The following is a 24,322-nucleotide window of genomic DNA, read 5'->3' as shown; positions in this document are numbered from 1 at the left end:
GATCAAAACAAAGATTGCTGAAGCCAATTACCAAGAAGCTTACTGCATATGTTTTGTACTAGTTTTGTAGTTTCAGGTCTTCCAATCATGTATTTAATACATTTTGAGTTAGTTTTTGTATGTGGGGTAAGATAGTCATCCAGTTTCATTCATTTGCATGTAGCTGTCCAGTTTTCCCAACACTATTTATTGAAGAGACTTTTCTTTTCCCACCGTATATTCTTGCCTCCTTGCCACAGAAACATATGAATGGGTCTGTTTCTGAGGTCTCTATTCTGTTCTATTTATCTACGTCTCTCTTTTTACATCAATACCATATTGTTTTGATTATTATATCTTTGTTGTACAGTTTGAAATCAGGAAGCATGATATCTCTGACTTTGGTATTCTGTCTCAAGATTATTTTGCCTATTAGAGGTCATTTGTGATTCCATATAAATTTTGGAATTATTTGTTCTAGTTCTATGAAAACTGGCATTGAGATTTTGATAGGAATTGCATTGAATCTGTAGATTGATTTAGGTACTACAGACATTTTCACAATTCTAATTCTTCCAATCCATGATCATAGAATATCTTTCCATTTATTTGTGTCTTCTTCAATTTCTTTCATTAATGCCTTTTAGTTTTTAGTGTATAGGTCTTTCATCACCTTGGTTAAATTTATCCATAAGTATTTTATTCTTATTGATATGATTGTAAAAAGGAGTTTTCTTGATTTTTCTTTCTGATAATTTTTTATTAGTGTGTAGAAATGCAACAGATTTTTGTATATTAATTTTATATCCTGCAACTTTACTGAATTTATTTATTAGTTCTACAGGTTTTTGGTGGCATCTTTAGGGTTTTCTATACATAATATTATGTCACATGAATATAGGGATAGTTTTACTTTTTCCTTTCCAATTTGTATGCCTTTTATTTTTTTTTCTTGCCTAATTGCTGTGGCCAGGACTTTTAGGACCATGTTGAATAAAAATGAGGAGAGTGGGTATCCTTGCCTTAGTTCTCATCTTAGAAGAAAATATTTAAGCTTTTCACCATTGAGTATGATATTTGGTGTGGGTTTGTCATATACAGCTTTTATTATATTGAGGTATGTTCCCTCTATGCCCACTTTACCAAGAGAATTTATTATAAATGGATGTTGAATTTTGTCAAGTGCTTTTTTTGAATCTATTGAGATGATCACAGAATTTTTATCTTTCATTTGGTTAATATAATGTTGCAGAGGTTAAACCATCCCTTATCCTTGGAATAAGTCCCACTCAATCATGGTGTAAAAACTTTTTAGTGTTGTTGAATTTGGCTTGCTAATATTTTGCTGAAAATTTTTGCATCAAAGTTCATTGGGCATATTGGCTTATAATTTTCTTTTTTATGGTGTCCTTATCTTGTCTTGGTATCAGGGTAATTCTGGACTTCTAAAATGATTTGGGGGATGCCTGAGTGGTTGAGTTGGTTAAATGTCAGATTCTTGGTTTTTGCTCAGGTCATGATCTTATGGTTTGTGAGTTCGAGCGCCACATCAGGCTATGAGCTGGCGGTGAGGAACCTTCTTGAGATTGTCTCTCCCTCTCTCTGCCCCTCCTTGCTTGCTCTCTCTCTCTCAAAATAAGTAAATAAACTTAAAAACTAAATAAATAAAAATAAAATGATTTGGAAGCATTCCTTCTTCTATTTGTTGGAATATTTGGGAAGGCTAAGTATTAAATCATCTTTGAATATTTGGTGAATTCACCAGTGAAGTTGTCTGGTCCTGGACTTTTGTTTGCTGAGAAGTTTTTGATTAGTGATTCAATCTCTTTTCTGGTACTCAGTCTATTCAGATTTTCTATTTCTTCATGGTTTAGTCTTAGGAAGATTTTAAGTTTCTAGGAATTTATCCATTTTTTTTAGGCTTTCCAATTTGTTGGTGTATAATTGTTCACAGCAGTCTCTTATGATCCTTTATGTTTCTGTGGCATCAGTTGTGACTTCCCTGTCATTTCAAATTTTATATTTGAGACTTCTCTCTTTTTTCTTAATGAGTCCAGCTATAGGTTAGTTAATTTTAGCTTTTAGTTTCATTGATCATTTCTATTGTCTCTTTAGCCTCCATTCCATTTTTTCCCCACTCTGGTCTTTATTATTTCTCTCCTTCCACTACCTTTGGCTTCATTTGTTATTCTTTTTCTAGTTCCTTCAGGTGTAAAGTTAAATTATTTGAGTGCTTTCTTGTTTCTTGAGGTAGGCCTGTATTGCTATGAATTTCCTTCTTAGAATCATTTTTGTTGTACCCCAAGAGATTTTTGTATGTTACATTTCTTTTTTCATTTGTCTCTAGGTGCACTCTAGAGAGTGCATGCCTGCATGAGTGGTGGAGGGGCAGAGAGAGAGAGAGAGAGGAAGACAGAGAATCCCAAATAAGCTCCGTGCTGTCAGTGAGGAACCTGATGCAGGGCTTCATCTCATGACCCTGAACCCGTGAGATCATTACTTGAGCCAAGATCAAGAGTAAAGGGTCAGGTGCTTAACTGACTGAGCCATCCAGGTGCTCCCCTCCTTTATTTCTTCTATGGCCCCATAGTTGTTCAGTAACTTTTTGTTTTTCCAGTTTTCTCCTTGGAACTGGTTTCTAGTTGCATAAAATTGTGGTCAAAGAGATGCTTGATTATTTTTTCAATCTTCTTGAATTTATTGAGGCTTTTTTTTTGTGGCCTAACATGTGATCTATCCTGAAGAATGTTCCCTGTGCAGTTGAGAAGAATATGTATTCTGCTGTTTTCGGGTGGATGTTCTATTTGTATCTATTAAGTCCATCTGGTCTAATGCATCATAATCTCTGCTCTCCTCCAGGTTAGATCTGGAGGTGTACCCTGGGTGACAGTTATAAAAATTGAGTCTCCAGTCAAGTTTATAAGCTCCCTTCTTGGAAGTTCAGTTGAACTTAAAAGGGTGTGCAAGGACGGTATCTCCCTGCTTATATTCCCTAAGAGTGCCTCCTTAGCCTGTAGATGTATGGGAAACCTGAAACCTGTCCAACAGGCTATAGTTCCAAGCTATAATTAGGTCTTTTTCACAGGAACTGTATTTCAATCTACTATCCATACAGTGCCATAGTGGTGGTGGACAGCCAAGATCTATGTTTTCAGTTGTTACATTCCCATGGAGCCCAGGGATGCCAGCTCCCTTGCCCACCAGGGTCAGGCAATATATGGGCATTCCTGTGTGGAATTTGTACACCCATTGGCTGTAGCTAGGCAGCTGGAGAATGTAGGGGACACAGCATACTCACTGGCTTCAGGAAGGCAGAAGAAGAGTACTTTGTGCACAAGCACTAGCTTTGAGTGAGAAAATGTTTCGGCTACTCACACTCAGCAGCCCCAGCCAGTGAGCGGGAGAGTGTCACAACTGCCCACACTCGCCAACTTTACTAAAGAGCAGGAGAATGCCATGACCATTCATGCTCATCTTCCACAGCCAGGAACCAGTATAATGCTGCAACTTCCTATACTCTCCAGTTCCAGCAAGGCAGTGAGATAGTGCAGTGACCACTTACCCCCACCTGTCTTAGCAACGAGAGGGTATTGTGTCTGAGCTCATCCACCTGTGATAGCATGATAGCTGAAAGTGCCAAAGTGGCATTTGCCAGTGTCTCCGTCTCCAAGGAGAATTTCAAATGTCTCCTGCTCCTTCAGCTGATGCTTTTAGATTATCAAATGAATCTTTCTCACATGTAGCCTAGCTGCTTTTCAAATTGCTGTTTTTTCACTGGATATTGAGCAAGTGAGACTGCACACAGCCCTTTAAAAAAGGAATCTCAGTTTCCTATAGCACATTGGGTCCATTGGACATCAGCCTGTTTGTTTTCTAAACCAGACATTTCAGAGGCTCATTTCTCTGGTGCAGATTCTAGGGGCTGGGTGCAAAATGTGGAGCACCAACCCCTTGCTTTTTCGGCAAAAATACCAGACTGGTGAGATCCCTCCTTACTGTGTGTCACTGTGCTGGGGGAGTTTTGGTGAGACTATATCTCTGCCTCTCTTACCCCATGTCAACGTGGCCTTTTTATCCTTTGTTGTGGAGAAGCAGTTCATCTAGTTTTCAGATATTCTTCAGAGGTAAATGATCTATATGATCTGTCAATTTGGTGTGTCCATAGGAGGAGGTAAGTTCAGGATCTCCCTATGCTGTCATCTTGAAAAAGTTTCCAAACCAAATGATGAGTAGTTGTCTAAAATGAATAACTGGCACTTCTAACAAACTTCAGGGGCATGATATCACATTGATACCCACTAAAACTAACAACAAAAATCCAAGTAATTCTGTTGTGTCAACCCTTGAAGATTCCATTGTGTACAGAACACTAACAGAAATGGGATTTGGGTGCATTATCCTCCTGTCTTCTGAGATCTTTTCAGTCATTTGTCATTACTACAAAAATGCAGACCACACACAATATTAGTTCTTCCTAGTACCACCCCTAAAATTCCTGAAGGAATAACTTCAGCATTGTTGCTGAGAATTGGACTCAAAATATCTCACCCAAAATAGACTCTTATTCCTACTTGTAGAATGCTTTTTGGGTGGCTGGAAGGTTGTGGTTCCCCATAACCTCAAGAAACTTTCTATTTTAAGAATCATTATGGTTTGGTTTAAAAGTTTTTTCGTTTGATTTGGGGCTGAGTAGATTTATGGAGAATCTATTTGGTCTATGTCAATCGTATAAAATGGTTGAATTTTCTTTAGATACTTTGCATCAAGTTATAAGGTACAGCGACTTTCGTCTTAGGTTAGCTTCACTTTTTAAAGTTAGTTTTCAAATGGTCAGAGTATAACCTAAAAGTTATTTTGCAAAGCATTTTGCCTTAAAGTCAGAAGTATGTTGCTAGTTCCTTTACACATAAGTCATCAAATGTTATTTAAAGAGCAATTTTTATGTCCAAAAAAATCTTTTCCGCATGTTAGAGACACGTTAAAAATATTGTTCTGAAAGCTGGAGGTAATCTTTTGGCAAGATTATATGAACTAAAACTTAGATCACCTCTCCACATGCAAGAATTTTAGGTGGGCTCCTGTGTTTGAAGAACCAATTCTTTCCTGCTAGCCTACTCTCAGTTTTTTAAGTCATAAGCAAATGATTTTTTTAAATGTTTATTTATTTTTGAGACAGAGAGAGACAGAGCATGAACGGCAGAGGGTCAGAGAGAGAGGGAGACAGAATCTGAAACAGGCTCTGAGCAGTCAGCACACAGCCCGACGCGGGGCTCGAACTCACGGACCGCGAGATGGTGACCTGAGCCAAAGTCCGACGCTTAACCGACTGAGCCACCCAGGCACCCCTATAAGCAAATGGTTTTAATAGGATCTTCTCTCCACCACCAAAGTTGAGATTTAAAGGCATGTAGTACTAATCTATTCTTTTATTTAAATAGATGTTTGTTAAATAGCACCTTTTTTTTATTTTAAAGGTAATACATGGTATTTGTAGTAAACTGGAAAATATACACAGGGGGAAGAAAATAAGAATCACTTGTAATCTTGTCACACAGACAATCACTATTAACATTTTATTTCAATATCCTCATAGTTTTTCTATGAATATTTATGCATGCTTTTAAATTTAACTTTTATATTTTAATAAATATCTTTAAATATCTTAAATTCTGAAGTCCTCCCTATTATAAAACAACAGTGTAGTAGAGAGATTTAAATATCACTTGGTTCTTTGATTTTATAGATACTCAACCTTAACTACTCCCTTGTTTATTATTCAATCAAGTGTATATCTCTACCACTCTACTTAAAATGTACTTTCCGAAAACATCGTTAATCATCTTACCTATTCATCATCTTACTTGATCTTCTCTGAAATCTTTCATAATACCTTTATTAGTCTTTCAAAAATTATGAAGAAGTGAAAAAGTATTTGTTACCATCCCCTTCATAAAACACCTTTCATTTAGTGCCTATTGCCGTTTTCTTCTGACCTGTTCTGATCACACCTTCTCAGACTCACTAATTTCTCTACCACTGTGGCCTTTTATCTCAACATTGGCAGGGCAATATCTTGGCGCCTCTTTTCAGTATTTTCCTTCCTTTAACAATCCCTCCCACTCTTTAGCCTTTGAGAAATCATTAAAGGAAGGGAAATATGCATGCATTATTTTTAAGAAAATTGTAAAATACAATGGGCATAATATTTTATAACTTTCTTATTTAGCATAATAATTCACTATGAACATTTTCCTGACTCATTTACTATTCTATATGTTAATGGATAGACAAAAGTCTATTATATGGAAAAATAGAATGTGTTTAACTAATCTGCTGTTAATGAACACTGAAGATGTTTCTAATATTTATCCTAAACATTGATTCTGTGAACATCTTTATATAAACACCTCTGTATATGTTCTGATTATGTTCTTAATTTAATTTTTAATTATTTTTAAAATGTTTATTTATTTTTGGTGGGGGGGACAGAGAGAGAGAGGGAGAGAGAGAATCCCAAGCAGCTCCACGCTCAGCGTGGAGCCCACTGTGAGACTCAATCTCATGACTGCAAGATCACGACCTGAGACGAAATCAAGAGTCAAACACTTATCCTTGAATCCATACTCTCAATTCCACATTCAAAACACTTTTTTCCTGCTTCTTCTTTTCCAGGACTCTTACAACCACTTTAGGTCAAGAGCTCATTGCCTTTCACTTTAATCGCAGGCTTTTAAACTATTATTGACAACCCACAAAGAAGTCTTCGAAATGGACTAGAGAGGAGCATGTTAACCAGGACTCTAAGACCCTTAAACCCTCCTTAAACCTGATGCAATTAGTCGAGTTGTGGGTAGGGTTGCCATATTGAGCAAATAAAAATACAGGACACCCAGTTTAGCTTAAATTTCACAAAAATAATAACGAATTTTTTGACCATAGATCAAATATTGCATGGGACATACTTATACTAAAAAAAAAAAATCTATCGTTTATCTGAAATTCAACCTAAACTGAACATCCTGTATTTTACCTGGTGGTCCTAGTTGTGGATGGCATAAAGTGGGGTAGTGGTGGAAGTACCTGAGTCAAGGATTCAAGGTGCCTTACCTGTGTCTCTTTTATCAACTCTAACGCATGGCCTGTTTCACAAATCAAGCTGATCATTTTCACAGCTGCCTGAATTCTAAGTGCCAGTATCTCATAGAACCTAAAACTCTAGGCAGTTATACTCTATAGAATATAGATAAATGTTTGAAACCAAGGTCAAAAGCCTAAAAAGAATCTAGATCATTTTCTCTGCATAATGTGGAATAGTAGGAATTCAATTTTTTAAAATTAATTTATTCTTTAAAAATTTTTTAAGTAGGGTCCATGCTGGGCATGGAGCCCAACATGGGGCTTGAACTCATGATCCTGAGATCAAGACTTGAACTGAGATCAAGAATCAGATATTCAACCGACTAAGCCACCCAGGCACCCCAGTTTTATTTTTAAAACCAAGGTAGGCTCGCCCCCCAAGAATAGTTTTGATGTATAGATTTAAAAACATTTTATAACATTAAGTTCACTGAAAGAGTACAATACAAAACTGTATGTGCCTATCTAATGTAATATATACCATACATACATAAAGAGATAGAACAGATACAGTGAGAAATAGTGTTGTTTTTACATATTTTATACAAACACAAATATACACACATACAAATAGTAAAAGGCTATAAGAAATGACAACAAAATATTAAACACTGGTTATTTCCACACTGTGGAATCATAGTTGAATTATTTTAGATGTGTCAGGATTTTCCAAAATTTCTCTACAACTCTCAAAAAGCAGATTCTTAATATTGCGTGGTCTCAGTTGGGATTTTATCCAAATATACAGCATAACTTCTTTAAAATCCTATTTTCCCAAATACTCTCAAACACCCAAAGAATTTATTTTTCCCCTACACTCCCAAATCCTCTCAAATCTGAGCATATTAGTCAAAACACTTTCAGTACTAAGTCTTAGATAACCAACTCACAGTAATCTGCACTTTAAAAAAAGGAAAAGAAAATATATCCGTTTATATAACTAAAATGTCCAAGACCAGTTTGAATTTTAAGCATAGCTATATTGTCAAGTTGAGTTTTTTGGATGCACTAGAGGGTGACTTTTTGAGCCAACACAATTATTTACTGGGAACCCTAGTATATTAATATTCCATTTTGAAAGTTACCAATTCAGAACATTTATTCTTTAATCTTTTAGTTCAACTTCTAAATTGTATTATTCTATTCACCAGTTGAGCTTATTTTAATAATAATTTGTAATAGAGGTTTCATAATATAATTATGTTCATTCCTTTAAATATTTTAAAACTGTAGTTACAAATGTAATATATTTGATTTCTTGTTGCAGTACACCCAGATGATTAAAGAAACCTTTCTATGTATTTCAGTAACTCTCATAAAGCTATACTTATACATTTAAATCTTGAGATTTCCTCCATGTTTTAATATAATTTTACAATGCTATAAGATTTCAACTAAAAATCACAAGTTTAAGGAAATTAGTCAATTTGTTACTCAGTTACTCATTCGTTATCTTATTTGTGACCTAATTGGATAAAATCTCCCATAGGATTTTAAAAAGCTTAAAATACTGAAATCTGAACAATTTATATTTCTCTACACACACACACACACACACACACACACACACACACACACAGAGTATGGTATATTTGGTTTGCTTCATCAGTTTATACTCCATTCTCAAAGCTAGAATTTTAATTCTTCTTAGAGTTAAAGACACTTACCCCATAGGGGGCAACCACCTTCTCATCTTACCAGGCAGAAATGGGTTTAAAGATCATTTGGCTAGAAGACTATGGTTTTGACTTGGGTATGAAATCTGGAATTGTTGATATCCAGGGTTATTTTGTCATGATTCTAAAAACTGAGCTACACTTAAATTTATTATTTTGCTTATTTTGCTTAGAAGTCCACACTGTCTACATTGTGGGTTAAATACTATCATTTCCTAATTCTTCTACATTATTCCAGGAAATTTAAGTTTTTCAGATAAACTGCTATTTCTCTGAGTGAACAAGTGTGTGTGTGTGTGTGTGTGTGTGTGTGTACACACGATCTGTTGATTTTGCATTCTTCAGCTCTCTGGAGACATTTGTGTGTCATTTATTGTAGCTCTAAGACTGGATGCCACATTACACACAACTCCAGGGAGCATGCTAGACCATAATGTGAGCTGACCTGAAATTGTGAACCTATATGGACATCTACAAAGATATTAAGGCTATTGCATGGGACTTCAATACGCCTTTAATTTGAAGAAATCTTTCATTAATTTATGTTATTCTTATCAATGAGATGCATGACTCTTAAAATTTTTTTTAATGCTTATGATTAGATTCTGTCGTGTGTCTTAACCTTCACTTATAACTTCTAATGTCATTCTAACTCAAAAGAGGTTAGTCTTCAGACACAACTTAACCTAGTATAATCATGACTATCTCTTTCCATTTCTCACTTGTGGTTTGTTTTTCTCACTTTTTCATTCCCTCTCTCACCTTCTCTCTCAGCTTTGTTCTAAGGTATTCTCTCCAGAAATGTCAGAAAAGGTAAACACGAGCAGAGCAGGTCTCGGGAGAAGGCTAACTCCTGAAAGTTAGAGGCTGGGTCAGAATCTCATCCTATCACTAAAGAGCCAGGGGATTGGGGACAAGATACTTAACTTCCCTGTGCCTTGTTCTTTATCCATAATTAAGGATAAGAGTTCTTCTATCACATAATTCTTGTGAGAATTAACAAGGTATGCATAAAGTTTTTACCACAATGGCTGAATATGAATATGAGCTCAAAACAGAACCAAGAATCTTGTATTTATTCCACTCTCTCTTTACCTTCCATATTATAGTTTTGAATTGTAGCTTCCTTTCTTCTTTTCTTTTTTTAATGCTTATTTATTTTTGAGAGAGAGAAAGAGAGAAAGAGACAGAGCACAAGTGGGTGAGGAGCAGAGAGAGCAGGAGACACAGAATTCAAAGAAGGCTCCAGGCTCTGACCTGGCAGCACAGAGCCTGATGCGGGGCTCAAACCCATGAACAGTGAGATCATGACCCTGAGCCAAAATCAGACACTTACCTGGCCCCTCCTTTCTTCTTTTTCTCATAGAAATCCCCAATCCTCTTTGATTTCTCTTGTTTTTTTTAACTTGGTTTATTCTTTAAGTTTACAAAACAGCCTCCCTGAGACTTCTTATGCAACGCAGTACTTGTCAACTTTTATATTAAGAGTATATTAACACTTTTATTTTTAAAGAACACAAATACCTTTCTTAGAACAAAACAGAAATTTAATCAAAATCAAGCAAAATAGAGTAATAGCAAAATTTTTGGTACCATTTCCTGATACCATTTACATTTCAAGGGCTTGGGTTTTGCTGACTTACATGACTATTGAATAACTTTAGCCTTGTTTCATATAAAATCATTATTTTCTCTGAGCCACTGCAGTATATTATCTCTCCCTTCTCAGTAGCCTATAAGAAGTCCAAATGGCTGTCAGGTGCCATGATTTTGACTAATCTTTCTATTCTCCCCCAGACCTAGCACAGAACCTAGCATATACTGGCATGCACTTAACATCCTATAAAAATGCAATAAAATATATATATACAACATACATACCAATATATTTGCCTTGGATTGCATAGATCAGGAAGTCATTTTACAAACATCATTTTATCTGATGTTTAGGTTAACCATTTGAAGTATTCAATAAAGACATTATTCTCATTTTTAGATGAAAAGTTTGAATTTCAGAGAGAATAGGATCCTTCTAAAAGCATAGAGAGCCAAGTTTAAAACCAAAAGTGGCAATAAAACTAAAATTTGTATTAGATTCCAAATAGGGGTGTTTTCTAATAACAAGGGAGTAAAAATATATGCTCTCATGTAGAAATACAGATGAAATTAATTGACAAAAACACAAAGAAAAGCTGCCCAGAAAAACACCATACTTTGTCTAGTTCTGAAAATGACCTTGAGTGTGTTCTTTATCTTTTAAATGCCCCTTCTTGCTTTCTTTCTGTCTGTAAAACTTAACTATTACATAAGTAATAAAAGCTAGTAATTACATATTAGATATCAGCCAGGAAAGGAAGTAATAAAAATTAATAATCCAAATGTGCTTTCTTGAATATTTGTGTTCTTCATATAAATTTTTCATATAATGTATAATGAATGATATATTATATACTATATAACATATACATAATATTTCTTGCAGACAAACTCAGCCCTATAAAAAACTCCATTAATGAAAAAGATATTTTGCTATAGTAATAGTGATCAGCCAACATATAAATAGCTACAGTTGAATTTTAGAGAATTTCAGTATGTAATTTGAGGGCATGGTTTGGCTCACACTGCAGGGTTCTCCTACCACAAGCGTGACCAGACCATAGGAACTGAGAAACACATTTATCAAAAGTGAAATGTTCAATGACTCCTTTTACTATGTACCAAATACACTGTGTACCTATCATGATTATGAGGTTATGACTGAACATTCAGTCTCCTGGTTTTGAACATAAAAGGTCTTCATTTATATGCCAGATGATATTTTTCAGGTGATGTGTGAGATTTCCCCAAGGCAAGTAAATTGAGAGTATATAGAACCCAGGTAAATATCAGATGATTAGTAATAAAAATTCCACCTATTTTTGCTGACAGCGATTTTTATAGAAACTAAAAGAAATTTATAAAGTTGTTAGGTAACAGAGTAGAGATAGAAGGATCACAAATCAATGATCTTCATTTATTAATTACTATAGTTTTTTTTTGATGATTCAAATCAAATCCAGCCAACATAAGTGGAACTAATTCACTTCTTGATTTGTGTCATGTATGAAGGAAGAGCTTTACAACATCAACAAAAACTTCATCCTAGTTCACTGTACTTTTTCCTCATATGATTCAGCATGGCTTGAATTTTATATTTGTGTGATGGATTTCATGAAATCTTATTGCCCACTCCCACCAGATCCTATGAGGACAAGGACTAACTGTGTGTCTGATAATGAGCATCACTGCATTCTAGAACTGAGCAGAGGTATTAAATTGGTGGATGACAGAAAGCATGGCTTAAGGCAGGTCTTCAGTGCATTGGACACAATAATGGAATGTCTAAGATGTCCCATTTGTCCTTGGAAATGGTGATCAGACCCACAGGGGGTATATATATATATATATATATATATATATATATATATATACATCTCCAATGTCATGACACTTCAGCACTCCTGGCCAAAATTCTCTCTTCTTGTTCTCTCTGCTACATTTTTGTTTTAAATATTTCACACTTGCAAATAATGTCTATTTCTGAATATCTGTAACTGTCTGTGTGAAAGGTGATGTTGAGGACACTGGAAACTACAGCAATGCTCACGGAAGAAGAGTAATTTGGGACTTCGTGGGAATAAAAAAAAAAAATGAATGGGTCAACAGAGTCCTGTGGCTAGAGGAAGACCAGGGTGGAGTTTTATAAAAGAACTGAAGCTCTGTGTAGGAAATAAAAAGAAGCCCAGTATAAACTGTACCTAAAACTGACAGAAGTGGCCTCTGGTCTACACCCTTCTCCCAAAAAGCACATGGTGCACTGATGGAAATCTTCTAGCTTCCGTAGACCTCAGTCCAAAAACAACTGCAAGAGGGTGTGTTGTATTCTTTATAGAAAGAGACAGACTGGCATATTAACCCAGGTTGTTTCTTCAAAATTTTGAAAACCTCAGTGTTGTAGACAATGAGTCCTCCTTCTATAATGGACAGTTCTGCTTGTTCTCTACTCATAAACAGTATTTTTTAAAATAACAAGCTCACACACAAAGGCACACAAGAGTAGTTGCCCATTCTCACATCCGCAACTTCTCCAACCCTATATTTTTCTTTTCCTTTCTTGACTTCTCCCATTTAGAGGAACTCCCAGCTGCACGAGAATCACAGTGGGCTCAGAGGCTGACCTAGAATATGTCAATGCTAACATTCCCATAGCAAGACTCATACCTATTTCCTCTAATCTCACATCATATTTTAAAATTTCCTTCTATTTTCTGCATTTTCCATTTCTTTCATAATACACAAGTTGTATTTAATGGGAAAATAAAATTAAAAATAAAATAAGTCTCTGCTTAATGTGCAAGCCCCTGACCACGCTCAGTGCCTTTACCAGCCATCTCCTTGCTATGGATTCCACTAGAAAGTTCTCTTTCTTTTGTATTACATGGCCAAATTTTATCTCCTTCATTTTTTTTCTCATTTACCTTGATGGTAAATCTCCACTATGGATCTAATTGTTGGTCTAGAATTAGTGTTTTGAACAAATTTTTTTTAATGTTTATTTATTTTTGAGAGACGGCGAGAGAGAGAGAGAGAGAGAGAGAGAATGAATGGGGGAGGGGCAGAGAGGGAGGGAGACACAGAATCTGAAGCAGGCTCCAGGCTCTGAGCTGTCAGCACAGGGCCCAACATGGGGCTTGAACTCACGAGCTGTGAGATCATGACCTGAGCCGAAGTGAGACAACTGACTGAGCCACCCACGAACCCTTGAACAAATTTTCTAAAGCTGAACTGCCACTTCTGTCTCTTACAAGGATCTCAAATCTTATTTTTAGTTTGCTCATGCCTGTAGCCATTGGCTAGTCCAATCCTATCCAGCCCCAATTCCAGGCATTCCTGCATGGTTCACAGACAGCAGCACTTTACTTCTCCAAGAGTGACATTTGTGACTGTGCAGGGCCTAAGAGGGATGTTTCTAAGGAGGCCTCTGTGAGTTTAAGGTCTAAAAGTTGGAATCAATGTACTAATACAAAAACAAAGAAATTAACAATCAATTTTTTTAAGTTTATTTATTTTAAGGAGAGAGAAAAAGCATGTGCCTGTGCCTGTGATCAGGGGAGGGGTAGAGAGAGAGGGAGAGAGAGAATCCCAAGAAGGCTCCACCCTGACAGTTCAGAGCCCAACACAGGGTTCAATCTCATGAACTGTGAGATCATGACCAGAGCTGAAACCAAGAGTTAGACACTTAACTGACTGAGCCACCCAGGTACCCTATCTCTCTGTATTATTTCTTACCAGTAACATGTGAATCTGTATTTACCTCGATAACAATTTCAGTGAAAAATTAAGTCAGGTAAATGGAAAGAGTCCTTAAGGCTCCTACAGTGTTTCTCCATCTAAATTATTTTCAGTGGACATTCTTTTTTTCAGAGGTTATTACACTACTAATACCCACCTGTCAGGGACAAACATGAGAACTTTTCTCAACATTCCCTTGAATTTACTATTTCCTAAAACTCAACATGTAAATACATTGCCCAGAACCAGTAGATCACCAACCCACTAGCCATCATTGACTTATTGCCAAACGATGCATATTGAAGTGCCTTCAAAGGGCTAGAAACAAGACATTTATTAGATTGTACTAGAAGCTGGAAATTCATGGTGCATCCTGGTATGGGAGGCAGGACAAAGGAAATAGCTAGGTTCCTGGACTATAGAAATAAGGAAAAAGAGAGAGGAAAAGAAGAAAAAAGACATCACTATGCCTTGCTAAGACCACTCCAGGAGGCACACTGAGGATCTATGATCATCAAGCCTACTGTGTTTCCCTCTTTGTTAGCAGGGAGATGCATCAGGTGTGAAAGCGTCATCAACAGCCTGAAGAGGCAGAGGTTCAATGATCTCACTGCACAGTAAGGAAATGTACACAGCCACCAGAATCAGTCATGCATGTTGCTGATGAGAACTAACTATCAGCTGATATTTGAGAACTGAAGTGATCTTCTTGGCGACATAGAATGTAAATTACAGTTCTGAGAGTAGAACTCCTCTACTGATTCCTTCTTCAAAAGCCTTGCAAGCTAACTATGGCCTATGAGGGATACATGTCTATCAGCAAACACTAACTTGGTATGCCTTGGACCCACAGTCCTCCTCAATGGCATAGAGATATCATCTCCTTTAGTTCCAAATATAGAATTTTGGTGTAAGCTAACAAAACAGAAACAAGAGCCTATGGAGTTTACAATAGGTAGAATAAAGATTAGGATACAGAGTGTAAAAATGCAAATGAATATTTTGTAAAGGCACTGTGTGATCTGATTGGATTTAATCTTTTTGTTGCTTTACCTTGACCTTGGAACATTTCTGAAAAATTTCCAAAATACTGCACACTCTAACAATGTACAATTGCATGGATTAGTCATAATCAAAATTACAGAAAGAAGATTAAAAGGCAACAAAAAATTTACTGTTTAACTGAACTGTATTCTTATACACTTAGGAAATTTAAATTAAAAGATATCAACGATGGCCATATAATTCCATTGTTTACTTTAATAAGAAAATCCTAGGGGTGCCTGGGTGGCTCAGTCAGCTAAGCATCCAACTTCAGCTAAGGTCATGATCTCATGGTTCATGAGTTAGAGCCCCATATCGGGCTCTGTGCTGACAGCTCAGAGCCTGGAGCCTGCTTCAGATTCTGTGTCTCCCTCTCTCTCTGTTCCTCCCCTGCTTTCTTTCTCTCTCTCTCTCTCTCTGTCTCTCTCTCTCTCTCAATAATAAATAAAGATTGAAAGAAAAAAGTTACAGATGAAATTATATCAATGGAAAATAAATCTTGGTAATAGTCATTTATCACGTTAGTTCCTCATCTGACTTGTAAATTATTTGAAAAATAAATGCCATGTTAGACTACTGCTAATTTTAAATAATGAATAAATTATCAATTTGAATAGCTTGTTTATATCTACAAAAACATAAAAGAAAAACAGAGACCCTCTAAGAAAAGGTAGCTAGAATCAAGACAAACTTCTGTAGAGTTTTTTCCCCCAATCCTATTTTAATTTACATCCCAGTGGTTCACAATCAGAGTTGGAATACAAAATTAGGTGTTTAGTGTTAACTGCCTGATGCTACTTCACAACACTAATATATTTAACTTCAAGTGCCAAATTCTTGAAATTATAGCAGAACCAGAAGCAGGCATTCAGGAAGAGTTCTGGAAAATGCCAAGTATAGCAAGGAGGAAGACCCAAGGGATATATCAACTCATAACAAGATTCCCAGCAAAGGATGCACTGTCTGCCAGGTCATTACGGAATCCACCACAACACCGCCAGGCTCTGCATCACTCTCTTGCTAACAATTTAACACAGAGATAACGTTATCATCATATCACTTTATCTAAGGACCACCCCAAAATCTCTTGGGGGCCCAAACAGCAAACTTAGCTATCCCACCTCTAACAATGAAAAAACAAACAAATTAGCAAGAAGGTCAAACTGAAATTGTCTCTTGAAAAATGTGTGACCTTAACAGGACTAAATATATTCACCAGTGGTGACTCCTATTGATCCGTAGGTACAGAGAATAGCTAGAAAATTCTAAGCGATAGAAGGGGCAGAAAAACACTTTGCACTATATGTCTCAAATAGCAAGAGCTGAAGTGAGATTTTTTTAAATTCAAAATTGTTTTCTGTAAGTTTCTTAACTAAACAGAGGTTTTCATTCTTCTTACAAAATACACAGCAGCGCCCTGTTATACAAGAGCCTTTCAAGAAGATGGGTCTGTCAAGATTCCCATATTGAAACAATTTGTTCATGGATGCTTAGTTATAGATTTTATATTTTTACCCAGAAAAAGCTTAACAGTATTTCCATGTTACAGAATATGTTAAGTATAATTTACAGTCTGCATATGCTGTATTGTATTCATAATGAAAGAGAATTTGTCAGGTGCTTCTGAAACATGTTTTCTGCCAGATTATATTCTCTTTCTTATGAAATGAAACCCAATCACCTAAGACACAAATCTGGAAGTCATTCTATTTTTTTGCCTCTCTCTCATCATCCATTTCACATAGATCATGAAGTCCTGCCCCCTTCCCTCCCTACCATCTCTAAGCCCCTCCTCTCTTCTCCACCCTCATTGCTCAGGATTATACCAGCTTCTCCCTTGGACCACTGGGACCACTGGGACCACCCTTAGCCTTCATCTTACCTCCTTTTTCTCCTATCCCTTCCACCCTTTACATCTAGCCCAGCGAAATAGCTCTAGAGCTTGAATATGATCATCTTATTCCCTTCAGGGGACACTGGCTCTATGATCCAGCTCTGCCAGATGAAACTGGTAGATGAGACTCTGTTTTCATTCCAGTCTCTCTACCATGTATGCACTGCACACATATCTACTGAAATCTCTGTCATTCATTGAACATGTCCTGTTTGCTCCTCACACTTTGCTATTCTATTTGTAATGCCCTTGCTTTCATTATTTATCTTTACCTTTCAACTCTTGCTTATCCTTCAAAACTCTACAGACTGTTTTCCTTTATAAAATCTTTTATGTTCTCTGCCTTTCTTTTTCTGAAGTCACTTCCTTCCCCATGTTCTCTAAAACCTCTATATGCTTTACCATAGCATTTAAAATACTTCCCACTGAATATTGAATGAATATTTATCAAGTTTAATATTTATTATTATAAAGATTGTTCTTGGGGCGCCTGGGTGGCTCAGTCGGTTGAGCATCCAACTTCGGCTCAGGTCATGATCTCACAGTTTGTGAGTTCGAGCCCTGTCTCCAGCTCTGTGATGACAGCTCAGAGCCTGGAGTCTGCTTTGGATTCCGTGTCTCCTTCTCTCTCTGCCCCTCCCCCACTCATGCTTTGTCTCACTCTGTTTTTCAAAAATAAATAAATGTAAAAAAAATTTTTTTTAAAGATTGTTCTTATGTAACCTCTACTAAGGAAAACAACACACTGAGAGAAATAATTGACTAACACTGCAAGCAGTTTAAAGTTGATCTTGAAAGTATTTTGGCACCCATGAACTAATCCATCTAAACTATGTACAGGACCCACCTGGACAATATGCGCATGCAATGCAAATATAATAAATAAGATTCTTTTATTGTAAACATGCCTAATTTGTTAGTTGTTGTTCTGAAATCACCATTGTACCTAGTAACACGTAACCTGAATCTTAGACCCAAATTCGTGCAGGATAACAAGGTGCCTGAAAGCCCAGACCATTTCCTTCAGCCTGTGAGAATCGGGGTGAAAGGGGCAAAAAAGACCTCAAACTCAAGTCCCAAAGTTTAAGCCCAGGTGCATGATTCCACAGGAAAGCTGTGGTCTACTCCCTAGCTCCAGCTAATCCCTTTATCCAAGGTTTGCTGAAGTCTTTAAAACTTTCCATTCATCACTAAGTGCCTTCTGATCATTCCTTTAATATACTGCCAACAAAATGCTTTCCAGACCTGCTCCATGCTAAATGTAAGTGGAAGAAGAGCAGGCTTCTTTCTTTCTCATTAATTTGCTGTTCATGGTCTCAAATGTCTGTTTAGTACTTTTTCCTTATATACTGAATACAATAACACACTTGGAGACATTGTAATATTTTAAACTTTTAAATATCTTAACCATGTTGCTCCTTGTCAATTTCTCCTGCTTCCTTTCTTTCTATAGTTCTCTAATCCAGTAGGATCCTGCTTTCTTCTTTGTCTTAGAAGACAAAAAACTCATTTGAAAAGCCCTCTTATATTATGCAAGTACACTGCTGTACTGAAACACTCTAGGTGGTCCTTAGCAACCTGAAGAGCTCCAAAATATTGTTCAGTCTTGTATAATTCACATTTCATGGAATTCTTAATTAAGTAACACCTGTGTGCATTCATTCATGTATTAATATAATAAATAAATATTGATTCAAGTCAGTGATGTTCTTCAGTTCTCTCAGAAATTCATGACTCTTCCCAGAAAGCATGCCTATTCACACAACGATCTCACATATAATTAATTTAAATGCTTTGAGACCCTCTGGAGCTTTACCACACTGTTTCTAGAACTGTTTCTCAAAATTTTGACATCCGTGATTCACTTAATGGATTTTGGTTCTCAGGCAGAAAAATCCATAACAATTGAGAAAAATTCAAATAACATCTAATTTGAAATTACTGTTAATAGCTGTTTCATATCTGTGTGACAGCAGCAAAACATGTCAGATATTTTTTTGCATAATTAGCTAGACATGGACCCAGGAATAACAGAACAATGTCTTACTAAAAAGTATTTTCAGGGGCGCCTGGATGGCTCAGTCAGTTAAGCATCCGACTTCAACTCGGGTCGTGATCTCACGGTTCGTGAGTTTGAGCCCCATGTCGGGCTCCGTGCTGACAGCTCAGAACCTGGAGCCTGCTTCAGATTCTGTGTCTCCTTCTCTCTTTGCCCCTCCTCCACTCATGCTCTGTCTCTCAAAAATAAATAAATGTTAAAAAAAATTTTAAAGAGTATTTTCAAAATTCCACTAGTTGATAAATGGATGGCTATTTCCTGCTCAAATACTCAAAGACTGACTGTCTTAACTTGGGATAGGCACATATTCCTTATCTACTCTCTGGTTATATTTGGCTCTGAAAAACTATTACTTAATATTCTGTAACAACATTTGGATATGCTTCTAAATTATGAACAAGCATATGACCTCAATTTATCTTTTAGATGAGTGAAAAAAATGTATCAATACATGGGTACATGCGTGTAGCAGAAGGTGTAACACTAACCAAACATGCCCACCAATTATTCTCGTACATTTCCCAGGCTTCCTGCAATTATATAGAAGCATGTGACTTTCTGGCCAATAAAATGTAAGTGACACTGATGCCTATCACTTCTAAGCTGAGACCATGAGAAGCCCTTGTGTGAGTATCCAGTCTCTCTTCTCTGCTGCAGTGACAGGGAGGTGTGTGTTCCAGATGAGGCAACAAAGAGGATGATAGAACCTCTATTAAATTTCATGCTAGGTGAGGCAGAGCCTTGACTGCCCCACAATGGTCAGGACTGAGAATAAGAAATAAATCTTTATGATCCGAAGCCACTGGAGTTCCAAGGAAACTTTTACACTGCAACATAGGCTTAGCCTAGTCTAATAGTGACATGATAATAGCTACTGGAACATTGGCACCCAAGGCCAATATATTTTATCAATCTTGTTGCCCTTGGCTTTTACAAATCATATTTCAAAATTTTAAAAATATCATGTCTTATGTGTAACCACTGGAAATCTTGGACATGTTCTTATTAGCTTTATTACCATTTTGAAACGTTTCAATTTTTCTTCATTTAAAAAAAATTTGTGTACCTTTTCTCCAACAGCAGTTCTAGTTCAATGTCAAGAACTGAATCATCTTGTATTTGCAACAACTGTCATTATGTTGCATGTTGAAAAGACATATTCCTAGTAGCCAGATTCTGACTAGATTTTAGTTAACCATTTAGTGGTAAATACTACTTAAGGCACTAGAAGCACAAAGATGAGCAGGACATAGTTTCCCATCTGGACTTGCTCACAATATAGTCCAAGAGTTCTTAAATGTCTTTCCACACACACTTACTCTTAGTAATGTTAGTGATTTTCATGTAAACAAAAGGCCACTGATCAAATAAACTTAGAATTATTTTAGGAGCATAGGCTCCAGGGTCAGACTGCCTATTCTACCCAATCTGACTCCATGACTCTGTAACATCCCGATTCTTTTGCTTCTTTATTTGTAAAAATGGCACTAAAATCTCACCTCTCACCTTATGGGTAAAAATCAAGTCATGAATTTAAAGTGTTTAGCACAATGCTCGATACATAGAAAGGGCCAAACAAAAGTAGTTATGATTGATATTCCCTTTTCATCTCCATTTTGGACACTCACAATAAAAAAATGTATATATAGTTACGGGGGGAGGACTTATTATCATCATTACACTTAACCTTCAACAGAACTATATTGGAAGATTCCCCTTTACTTGAGACTGTAAGTTTGCTGGGCATTTAGTGACAGTTTAGTTAACGAACTACATAATGCACATTTCTGCTTCATTGAAGACCTGTTCCTTCTTTCACAGTTTCACAGCTTTTCCTGGCACATTATCCCAGGAGGGACCCAACATGAGCTTGCCATGGTACTCAGATTTGACATTCTGGTGAGCTTCACATGATCATCTCGCTGCTCCTCCCTGGTGAGAGTTGCTAGAATGTCCAACTGTTCAAGACCCTTTGAGTGTATATTTCATGATATGGGTCTCCAGCTTACCTTCTAATTTTCTTTTGCTAATTTCGTGGACAAATTGGGAAAAAATGTTTTTGTTTTTGTTTTTTTTTAAATTTTTTTTACTAACATTTATTTATTTTTTGCGAGTCAGAGAGAGACAGAGCACGAGCAGGGGAGGTGCAGAGAGAGGGAGACACAGAATCGGGAGCAGGCTCCAGGCTCTGAGCTGTCAGCACAGAGCCCGATGCGGGGCTCGAACCGACGAACCATGAGATCATGACCCAAGCTGAAGTCAGTCACCCAGCCGACTGAGCCACCCAGGCGCCCCAGAAAAAATGTTTTTATTAAATAAAGTAATATATTTAAGTCTAGCAGAGTACTGGCCCAGAGTAGACATTCATTAAGTGATGGTTCTTTTTCTATTTTTGGCACCCTTCATGTACGACATTAATGAGCACTGTAAGGTGATTTCATGATTACAGGAAGTTCTCATAAATTAGGTTCTGGTTGATTAAGAATTCCAGAGTTCCTGGTGTATTACTCTAGTAATAAATTGGCAAAACATTTGGAATATAGTAATTCATTTTAACTGGATTTAAATCATGTGTAACATCTTGTATCATAATTATAAACATCAGTCACTATAGTGTCATACTTGCAGAAACTGATTAAAGGCCAGAAGTTCTCCCTGGAACTACATAATCCTAAATACCATTCCTGGAGTTCTTTTTGTTGTCATTGTTCCTTTTGCTGTTGTCGCTATTGTTTGGTTTGGTTTGTGAGAGGAATAGGGTTTGTGCTTTGATCGGAATTTCCCTATGCTATTTCTCGGATCCTCCACCGCAGCTTTCAGGGTGTCTGGCCACAGCGGCTCTTATTTCCGCTTCCAAGATTATTTCTAATGTTGTGTTGTCTTATAAAATAAATAACCAAGTTCTTAAACCTGAGACTAAAATGTACATAAATGAGGTATGAGTGCAGGCCTGAAATATTGCTTGCACAAAGTACATGAATTTGGAGTTTAGGGCCGATAACAGGGCTACCTGAGGTATTGTTTGTTAATGTTTACATGCTCAGTGGGATTCCAGAAAATGATGTTGCTAGAGACTTGAATTCCGCATAGGAGCTAGTTATCACAATATTGATGAAACGGAAAACACTAGAAGACAGAAACTTGTAAAAGGAGAATAGTTACAGGGGTGGCTCGGTGGTTCCATCAGTTAAACGTCCAACTCTCGATTTCCACTCAGGTCAAGATCTCACGGTGCAGAAGACTGAACCCTGTATGAGGCTCAATGCTGACAGCGCAGAGCCTGCTTGGGATTCTCTCTCTCCTCTCTCTCTGCCTTTCCTGCCATTTGCACACATGTGCGTGCTCTCTCTCTCTAAATAAACATTTTAAAAAGTAAAGTCATTATGATAAAAATAGAAAATTATATATTTTAGCCATAGCTCGTCTTGCTTTTTAGCAGCTAAAAAACTATGGGTGCTAAATAAATCAAATGGTTTCTTTCTATGAGTTTGAAGATTTCTTCCGCAAGGCATTAAGTAACATTATCATTTGTAAATCATTTTCCATTTGTTGAACACAAACCATGAATATATATGCCTTGAAAGCTTTCTGAAAATACCTGTTTCTTTAGTGCTTTTCCAGAGGAACTCCTATCAGTGAACAAAAGTAGTTTTACTTCCTATTATGCATAACACAATATACTTTGAACATGAAATGTTCCAATATAAAGCAGTAGGATACAAAAATATAAAATACAGTTATCCTCTAACATTTAGAAATACATTGATATATAAAACAGATGGTAATTATGTTAATTATAACTATTTTGATTTGTAAATGCATAAAAATATGAGCCAATTTAATCAAGTCATTGAAAATGCCTTTAGGGGAGCTTGGGTGGCTCAGTTGGTTGAGCATCCAGCTTCAGCTCAGGTCATCATCTCACTGTTTGTGGGTTCGAGCCCCGTGTCAGGCTCTGTGCTGACAGCTCAGAGCCTGGAGCCTGCTTTGGATACTGTCTCATTCTCTGTCTGCCCCTCCCCCACTTGTGCTCTGTCTCTCAAAAATAAATAAATATAAAAACTTTAAAAAAAGAAAATGCCTTTAAAAATATATAATAAACTCATGTTTTAACGTTAAAAGTGGAATAGAGTCAATAACTCCTAGACTGGCTAAATTTGAAGTCTGCTGGACTCCGAGTTCATTATACTCCAAAGTCCAAACTTACAAATCAATTTAATTAGAAAAAAATTGTGAAATCATTTCTGCACTTTCTTTTTAGGAGCCTTCATTACTAATTTAGTCTCCTGCTACATTTTTAGCCAGATATGTCTACAATATATTTTTTACAACATACATAGAGAAAACACAATTAATTATCTCAGGTAGAAACATGATAGGGATATTTAAAATAGCAGATTACCTTAAAAATGAGTAGTTCAGCTTGTTAGAACTTTGCAGTATTGAGAAGTAACTTTTCCATTTGACTATCACTTGAGAAGGTGAATTTTAGTCTGGTTTCTCTTAAGATGCAGGAGATAGTCCATAAGCAATTATTCAGCCTAAATAAAGCTTATAATTCATATGAATATAAACAAGACGTAACCATTTAATTTATTGCCATTCTCAAATATAAACATGGTATAACACCGTGGTAAAGAGCACTAGTACCAAAACAGACTTTGTGATATTAAACAATGGCTTCCCCAATTTCTCACTTATTTCACAAATAATAAAGAAGGACTTATTTATTACATGCCCAGTATCATGTTAAGGTTGCAGGACCATCCCTCCTGGATCATCTAGTGATTAAGCAGTGCTCAAGCAAGTAGAGATCCATGATGCCATGGGAACACAGGGTATCTGGGAAAGACCTTCCCCTAATGAGGGAGTTTTAGGGAAGGTTTCCCAAGAAGAGATCTGAAGAAAGAGGAGTTAAAGCCCACTTGTTTGCCCTGTGGCTTTGGGAAAGTTACTTGGATTAAATAAGCCTCAGTTTTCTTACCTGAAAAATAATACCAGTCTCACAAATTACTGTGGGAAATAAATTATATCATGCTTATAAATTACTTAATATAATGCCTGCCACACAGTAAGCACTCAAAATGCTTAGGAAGGCATTAAGCTCTTTGTTAGCAATTGTGATTATTTCAGTGATAATCAACACTTTAAAAAGCCACAAATTAACAGGCACTATCTCCTAGAGATATCACTGATGAATTC

Source organism: Prionailurus bengalensis, chromosome B2, assembly GCF_016509475.1.
Source record: "Prionailurus bengalensis isolate Pbe53 chromosome B2, Fcat_Pben_1.1_paternal_pri, whole genome shotgun sequence".
NCBI classification, from domain to species: domain Eukaryota; kingdom Metazoa; phylum Chordata; class Mammalia; order Carnivora; family Felidae; genus Prionailurus; species Prionailurus bengalensis.
This window is presented reverse-complemented; position numbering follows the sequence as displayed.